Source organism: Brachycentrus maculatus, unplaced genomic scaffold (assembly GCF_059751285.1).
Source record: "Brachycentrus maculatus isolate JH-2025_06_01 unplaced genomic scaffold, ASM5975128v1 h1tg000446l, whole genome shotgun sequence".
Taxonomy (NCBI): Eukaryota; Metazoa; Arthropoda; class Insecta; order Trichoptera; family Brachycentridae; genus Brachycentrus; species Brachycentrus maculatus.
This window is the reverse complement of record NW_028281194.1, coordinates 10,621-19,122: the sequence shown is the minus strand read 5'-3', so window position 1 is coordinate 19,122 and position 8,502 is coordinate 10,621.

Genomic DNA, 8,502 nt, shown 5'->3' with positions numbered 1-8,502 from the left:
GTCTGGGAAGGAAAATTTAGTTTTCCACTGAAAATAAATAGAGCTAAGCCATTCGCTGGCAGTTGGGAGAAACCGAGATATTCTGAGAAGGAACATTATTTAGAATTCGGAGAAAATCTTAGACGTTCCCAATAGTCAGACACTTTATTCGTCATATTTGTACAAATACAATTGTTTCAGCGAAATCACAATCCGAGATTATTTGTATGTCTCGATATTTGGGGCGAACGAAAGGTAAAAGTAGTTTAAAGGGGGGAAACGCCAGTTTTCATAATAGAATATTCAAAAGAGAGCTAATATCACCGATAAGCTTTGGAAAAAAAAGAAAAAACAAACGACAAAAAAAAACTGAAAAATAAAAATAAACAATGAGTCCAAGGAGGCGATCGGCCCATAAAGGTTGGGAATTGCTGTTTAACAATATGTATCCATCCAAATTTTAAAATACAATTTTCGTTCAAAATTGCAAAATTTTATGAAAAATTAAATGAAAATACATAAAAGGTTTTACGACTACCAATTTTATACTCTGGGACGAAAACCAGTAACAAAACTCTCAACAAGAGATATTAAAAACCATTGTTTTTTTGTTTAAAACAGGGACATTATTTTAATTTTTTTTTATTTATTTAATGATTTCACAAAAAATATTTTCATGTAAATATAAACAAGAAAAACCAAATAGTTTTGTTATCCTGAAAAAAATAAGAATAAGCTATTTTCGTCCTAAAGTATTCATTTGAGATCAAATTAAGTAACTAAAATACTAATAAAATAATTTAAAAACAATTTTAATTTTTAAATTCTTTTTGTTAATTTTATATGATATTTAAAATGCATTTCATTTTTAAAATAACAATACAGAGTAGAGAACTTAATTATTAAAATAAAATCGAAGATTCTTAAAAAAAAGTCTATTTCTAGATGAAGGCGCTCCCAACTGACATGGCACTTCAAAGCGGCCTTTTGACACTCTCGTGGAAATCATCTCATCTCGGAGAATCGAGACACTCACCACGCGCGCACAATTTCTGCGAATAACACTCAGCCATGAAAATATCAGTATGTTATTCAGGAATAGATGTTTTCGGGAATAGTGGATGGTAGCACGTACATCGTAAATTTAATAATGAAAACCGTTTTAAAATCAACAGCTTTCTAAGAAATAATCACTATAGTGAACATTTTTTGTTCGATTGATCGATATCATACATGTACATATTTTAACAAAATATTTGTAATAAAAATAGATTTTTCTTCCTTGTACGACATCATCATCTACTTAAAACGTCATACGATATAAAAAAAATATACAATCTACATAGAAATGAATCTGATGCAGATATTTTGGCATTTGTGTACATGTATCTACAATATAATGCTAAATTATTTTAAGTTAATATTTAATCTAAAGTTTATTTCGGTAATGTTTGTTTATGGAAGCGCAGACATTGCAATCGACCGGGAAGTTATAAAACAGCTAAATGAATTGCGTTTGAAAGAATTTCAGAATGTTAAAAATTAACCGTTCGGCCTGTTTTAAGAATTCGACCAATGGAGTAAGAAGCGATGTAAACAAAATTGGACAATGTGACATTGTAAATAATTTACAATGTGACATTGATTGACAATTGACATTTTTTAAGAATAGCTAAGTCGCTGGTCAATGAAAAACTTTACTTTCAAACATGAAAACTGATGAGTATGTGGAAAATTACTACAAATTACACTTTACAAAAAATCTAAATATATGCAATGTATGTGAGCAATTAATCATTTTAACATACACACAATTTACTAAAACATAATTATTTATCTTTAAAAAATAATTATTAATCATCTGTGTTATATTTTTGACATGTTTAATTTTAAAATAACTTTTTATATTAATATTTCATTATTATACAATTATTTCTAGCATATTATTATTCGATCTAACGATTTTCTGCAAACAAACTTTATAAATATACTATTAAAAACGGTAACAGCCCACGGGTTTCTTTATTACGTGTGGCTACTAAAAATAAATGAGTATGTAGACTAAATTCTGTGCGGCTAGATCTTAAAAGAAAGGAAATTTCCAAATTTTTCTCATAAAACTCGAGATGGGAACGACCGTCAAAGTTTTACGACCAGAATTATTTTTTCATCGCTACCGAAAGATAATTATTTTTTAGAGTACTCGTATCTACTTATATAGTATTAAACTCCGCTTTAAGTCTTAAAATTAATATTTGCATAATATTTTTCTATGTATTTTATAACGTAAAACAGATGAATTTTTAGTCGTTCCCAGTAATGAACAGTACCTGTCTTTCTTCTCTAATATATACGATTTTTGAATAACCGTTATTCTGAGTCATTAAAATGATCACCAATTCTTCAATTATTATATATGAGTTTTCATACTTGCTCTTGACCTTCTATATGCCAATTATTTGTATTTATTATATATAACATCAGAATAGTAATTATAAATTCACCCTACGTTTACGTTTACCAGTCTTGAAAAGAAAAGCTGTTCTTGAAAGTATTTTAAAATTACACGAAGGATAGGAAAAGTTCAGAGTAACGCGCTAATGCGCAATGCCACAAAGTCAAAAATATTTTTTTAAAGTTTGATACAAGCCAACTGTTTCTGTTAGACTCTGCAATTAGTATTGAATGAAGCAACACGTAAAGCTAATCAGTAGTTACAAAAACATATGATTTACTGATTTACCAATAACAAAATGTAGGCATTGAGTTTGAATTTATTCTGAATCTAATTTAAATAAATAATAAAGAAAATATTTGTTTCAAACCTCCTAAAGTGATTCATCGATTGCCTTTACGATGGCAACAATCTTTTAGCCGCAGAGGCAGCGCCAACTGTTGAACGTAGCAACATACGCAATACTAAACATTGCTCATGGCGGACAGTTTATTTTTGACAGCTACTGTCTGTCTTTGTTGATTCATAGATATTTTAATTACTTCACTAGCATTGTGAAATGAAACATATTATAAATGCGTGCTTTCTATTTTCTTTCTTTTCCATTTAACTTGACCGAGCCACAGCAACGTGTGGCCAGATACAGATAGTGGTTAAATACAATATGTATATATTTACATAAATTTTATTTTACATATATTGCGCGTTGTATCGATTCTTGTGACATGCAGGGTCGCGGTTTTGATGAATTTTAAAATATCAGTTTACTCTTCTTGAAGGATTTTAGTTGAACAGGTTTTTCCAGTTGTATTGAATAAAATAAAATTTCTTGGTTATGCAACATCGTAAAAAATTCTCTAAAAACATTAAAAAATAATTTCATGGTTAGATTAAGTATCATCATATCAAAAGTCTAGCGCTGAAAGTTTTAAAATTAATTCAAGTTAACGAAACTGAATGTACAACAACAATATTATTATTCTACATCGTTTATTTAATCGTACGTTTCAGTAATAGCTGGAATTGAATTAATAAGGAGTAAATTAACACTAATTCGTGATAACCGGTTTCGGAATTTCGTAGCAATTTAATTTTAATCTATATTTGACCTGATGATGGAATGATTATTCCGAAACCGGCAGTCACGAATTAGTGTTTTTCAAAGTGGTTTTACACAAAGTGAACGATGAACGATAAGGAGAGTGTTATATTACCATACCACAAAGTTTAAAATGCTTTTAATATACAAAATATAACTACTCGATATAGTTCTGGAAAAATATATCAAGTTAACAAGGAACCAAGGCGTAAGATTTATTGTTGGCGGAATATTTCTGGGATGTTTTTTTTGCGTGGTCTCAACACCTGTCTGCGTATTTTTAACCATCGATTTTCGATCAAGTTCATTTGAATTTACACAGTAAATCGGTATTTCAAGTATTTTATAACTGTTAATCGCGGTGTTCGGTATGTTTTTCCTCATCTTTTTCTATTATTAGGTAATTCGGTAATCCTTTGATGCAAGTTAGTTTACCTACCTTGTAGTACCTTATAAGATTAAAGGATTAGGATTTCAACATGATGTTTAATAAAACTACGGAGTGATACGTAGATGTGTATTTGTATACGAGCACTTTATCTCATTCCATCAAATATTTATATTACAACACATGTCGACGGTACTATATCCCTGTACAACACCTGTTCGGATTGGGTAGGACCTAGCAAGTTTGTAAATATTATAGGAGTAATATTAAAATGTCGTGTATTTTACAATTTTTTGCTATATGAATGTCCGATGGTAACTAGGATTAAATCTGTAGTAAAGAAGAATTTAAAAAAAAAACTTCATATCTGACAAGACTTCTGAAAGGCGAAGTATTGTATATTATTTAGTTTACGTTCAATTACCAAGAAACAAATATTTGAGTGATTTAATTTTCACTGTTTTTGTTTGTTGCTTAAATTCGCAATAAATTTATCGTCGTATGTGGGTACGTAGGTACGTACATATATTTATTTTTGGTCGCAAAATCTGCGTAAATATAGATGGACACTGTACATTTTGCTGATTTCTCTTTTTAGGATGGAGTTTCAGCGTCCGTAATTTGGGTGGGAAAAATCCTACTTTGTAATATCGTAATTATGAAATGCATGTGTATGAACGTATGTTAAGTATATAGATGCATACAAATGTATATTTATAAAATCAGCAAACTTCGAGACTTCAGAGATTCTCGGAAAAATCTATATATTATTATTACATTAAATTGGTTATTATGTACACCAAAAGATTTTTATTTTGTAAAAAGGAATATAAAAGGAATAAATTCAATAATAATAGAAAGAACAGGTTTTAAAAAATATATAGTTGTTGATGTAATTAATTTGTCTATTATACGAGCTGGCGCCAACGCCGCCGACCAATGTTGTTTTGATAAGTTAGTAGCTATTTGTATTTAACTGTTTATGATAATATTTACAGGTAGTGCTGGCAGCAATCCAAAGATCAAAATTGAAACATTTTTATGAAACGAGCACTCGGAACCAAAGACGTAAATTATAAAAAAATCTAGATGAATGAGGTGATTAAATACTGCGGGACAATGAAAAAATTCCCTAAAATTTTCACGTCCCCTAATATTGTAGTTGTTTTTCTAGGTTATTAGGTCAACGTTTGTCGATTTGTGTATTTCACATTCACAAATCGCCCCTGCAATGGCGGTTGAAACGTCGGCTTAAATAGTAGTATACAACGGCATTATAACTCGGAACACATTTATGGTTTATAAGGTGGATTAATATAATACCAACATGATATTTGAGAGGATATTTCAACATTTTAAGTTATCCTCGACAAACATATATATACATATATATATATATATATATATATATATATATATATATATATATATATATATATATATATATATATATATATATATATATATATATATATATATATATATATATATATATATATATATATATATATATATATATATATATATATATATATATATATATATATATATATATATATATATATATATATATATATATATATATATATATATATATATATATATATATATATATATGTATATATATATATATATATATATATATATATATATATATATATATATATATACGCACAAAAAAATCGATGAAACTCCATAACAATTTAACGCAATCAACGCAATACTCGCTTTGCGAAAATTCAATACTGATCATTACCACCCCTCGTGCACGATCCAGAGCCAGCGTTTTCCTAATTGGGTACAGCGAGTTTTAAAATTGGCTAAATTGGAAGCGTAATGAATATTGATGACTGTAGAAATTCGCTCAACTATTATTATATCGGGTGACCGAAACCAATTGGGCTGAAGTCTGTCTGATATTCGAGCAGACGAGGTGTTTCGGCCCGGGGGGAGGGCGGGCGTCACGCGTTATAAAAAAATAGACGTGCCGCTTCCCGCCCTCCCTAGGAATGCCGCCTTATGACTAATTTCGTCACCAACGACGAGAATGTTGTCACGTCACATGACAAGAATGTAGTAGGTATATTCGGAGAGCGAGCACGACAAGCGCGATACGCGTGGGCCGAATCGCGGCAATTGGAAACGGGCGAGTCACATCTATAAGAGAATAATTGCATTTAGATCAGTGAATCAAAAAATAGAATGATCTATCGTACATTGGGCCCATGTACTAATACCGTATCATATACCAGTAAGTTAGTACAACACGAACGTAATTTTTTTACTGGATACTGCGTGCTAATCATATGATTGATAATTTTATTTGAGTGTTTCTGCTTTATTCCGTTAGCCTGCAGATCAACTCTTCAACTGCCAATATGCCATCAGCTCTACAACGCGTGAATGATCGACGTAGAGACATCAAAAGATGAGCATTACCATAAAATCTCAACGTTTGTTGTCTAGTGGCAGTTAATATTTACGACATTCAGAAACTGAAAGTTTCTCAAGGGCTTGAATTTTTAAAGAATTGTGTAGAAAGGAATATCTAATACCAAGTGAAATAACGAAAACAGTGAAATTTCATAATGCTTTTTAATGGCACAAATAATGAGTAGCTAAAAGTAACTAAAAGTCTAAATAATGAGTATCTATCTAATAGTATAGTATAATTGGTCAGGTTTTGGACGGCACTAATAAATTAATTTTTGTTTTATAAATAGGCGTCCATGTTAACGCCCGACCTCGCTAATCAACTGTTTTGTTTAAATGTATCACGGTAGCCTTTGAGAATGTAACGAGGGACCATTACGTTCTGGCAGCGAGCAGCGAGCAGCGAGCAGCGAGCAGCGAGTAGCTAGCAGCTAGCAGGGAACAGCCAACATTGAAATACAATTTCCCGATTGTCCTCGCCGGACTCAGTAACGCTGCGGTCCAGCCACCCCGCGGCGCTTCGCCAAACACTAATTTCCACTAATCGATCCCCAATAGAATTACGTGTCAAGCACTCACAGGTGTACGTGTTAAAGGATTCGCGTTGTATAAAACGGTATGATAATTTGGACACAAATTCATTTCACTGCTGACGGGATTATTTCTGTCACACCTACACAAAACCCTTGTTTTGGATTTTTTTTATTAACATTATAATTCGCAAATAAATATTTGAGGAATTTCTCTCAATCCTTAGTTGATGTTTTAGTTAATAACGTTAAGTAAACTATAATCACGATTATGGAAAAAATCATCTTTTGTCAAAAACGACGATATGAATAAAAAATAATATTTGTAAAATATTAAAATTACACATATGTAGATTTTATTTTTAGTCAATTGTGAAAAAAATGAAAAAAGCGTTGTCATTGTCCGCCTCCGTAATTTAATGGTTACCGCGTTTGGCGACTGTACTGGAAGTCCCGGGTTGGATTTCCAAGGGTTCAAAATAAATTTCCATGGTTTTTAACTCTCACGCTTATTAAATATTATATAATCCTGTATATTTTATTAGTGTATGTAAAGATCATGATAACACTACTTACATGGAGTGCCTTATGCATCATTGAATCCGGATAAGGGTTAGAAATAACAAAATTAATTTCGGGTGACAGATTTTTATTTGGATTGCTTAATTCTTTTATACTTATATACAGGCACCTATTTTTATAAGCGTATACTCCATAGATTTAAGTTATTTATTGTTAAATTTTATTTAATAATATTAGACGAATCAATAGCAAAATACTTCACCCTGAAAAATAATTCAGAGACTAAAAATAGAGGAGAGATGAAAGAACTTTTGAAAATTCACAAATCGAATACTGAAAACTCTTTTTAAAATCAAGCAGCCTCAGGCCTTTCGTAGATCTGAAATGTTCTAGTCGCGAAAATGTAAGACAGACCGAGGTTATATATAATATTCTGTCGAATTGCGATCATTCGTGAGAATTGCAAACATCAAAACAATTTTAAAGATGGCCTCGTGAGAAAAGCGGATTAGAGAGGTTAACGAAAGCCACTCGGGAAAATGGAGGAAGCGGAAGTTCAGGGGCGACGGAAAGGTCGTTCGTGTTCAAAATTACATATAATGGTCATTAAACGACACGGAAAACTTTTTCCGATTTATGTACGAAAAAATAAAATAATGAAAGCTTCTTTCGTGAGCTTTTACTACCTCTTCAAAAAGTTGAACGGATGAAAGTTTTGAGTACGCAATCATATTTTTGTCAGGAAAATAAGGTGACGATATCCTCCTTTTAAGATGAGAAAAATTCGTGTATGAAAAGTTTCAAATGATTTCTGTTTTTCGATTATTTATTCATCAACTGCAATTTTACAAAATGCCAATAATGTATCTTCTATAAAAAAATAAGAAAGTGATATCGTAGTCTTGAATTTTTAATTTTATGAAATGACTTTAATAGAACCTACGTACCTGAAAGATAGATGAGTGAGTCGTTAATTACGCGGAAAAATTCAGCTCACATGTGTTTAGTTAGTAATTTTTTTTTTATCAATTATTAAGTAATAATTAATATCTTAACAAACGGCAATTTTTGCTCACAAAACTGGTTTGTTCCAGAT